Genomic DNA, 849 nt, shown 5'->3' on the forward strand with positions numbered 1-849 from the left:
GGTAAGATAGCATGAGATAGAAGAGAGAGCCAATAGAAATAATATAAGGGAGAGGGACAGAAGACTAAGTAGGATAAAGAGATACAAAAGTGTGAGAGAGACAAGGAATGACAAAAAAGAGATATAGAGAAAGAGGGAGAGACATGGACTTTAATAAAAAGCAAGAGAAGGAGAGAAAAGAAGGAAGAGTAAGTGAGAGTGAGAGACGAAGAGAGTGGCAGTAAGAGAGACTAATGGATCAAAGAGAGATATAGCAAGAGAAAATGGGAAAGAGACAAGATTTGCAAGGATAAAGTGAGAGGGATCCAAGGAGGAATGGAGAAAGATGGGGATGGGACAGAGAGAGAGGCATAATGAAATGAGGAACGGAGGGAAGGTGATGAAGAAATTGAGAGTTAGTGGGAAGTGATGGGGAGGGAGAGAGAAAGTAAGAGAGAGGGTGGGAGAAAAAGGGATAAAGATAGCAAGATTAAAAGGGAGAAACAATAGAGTGCAAGACAGCAAGTGAGTGAGCATAGGAGCTAGAGAGTGTGATAAAGGGAGAGTGAAAATAACTAGGAAGATAGGAGGAGAAGTGAGAGAGAGAGAGAGGGAGGGAGAAGAGTGGGAGTGAGGGATGAAGGGTGGGAAGGATGGAGAGAGATAGACCATGAAGAAGATAGAGAGAGAAAGATAGAAAGGGTAGGATTATAGAGAGAGTAAGAGAGATTATATATAGTTTGAGAGAGCAAGAGGAGGAGATAGAGAGAGTGGGAGCGAGAGATACAAAGAATAAATAGAGCGAGAAAGGTGAAATGATACATAAACAAGAAGAGAGAGTGGATAGAAAAGAGAGAAATGTAAGGAGAA

At 41.5% G+C, this 849-nt stretch overlaps 1 protein-coding gene across 1 annotated transcript in view; it reads left to right on the forward strand.

The window, feature by feature from the left end:
* Positions 1–849, forward strand: part of LOC110036397 (RNA-binding protein 25-like) — a gene marked incomplete at both ends in the record, with an annotated part of 5,640 nt that overhangs the window by 1,546 nt on the left and 3,245 nt on the right. The window lies entirely within an intron of this gene.

Source organism: Phalaenopsis equestris, unplaced genomic scaffold (assembly GCF_001263595.1).
Source record: "Phalaenopsis equestris unplaced genomic scaffold, ASM126359v1 Scaffold205994, whole genome shotgun sequence".
NCBI classification, from domain to species: Eukaryota; Viridiplantae; Streptophyta; class Magnoliopsida; order Asparagales; family Orchidaceae; genus Phalaenopsis; species Phalaenopsis equestris.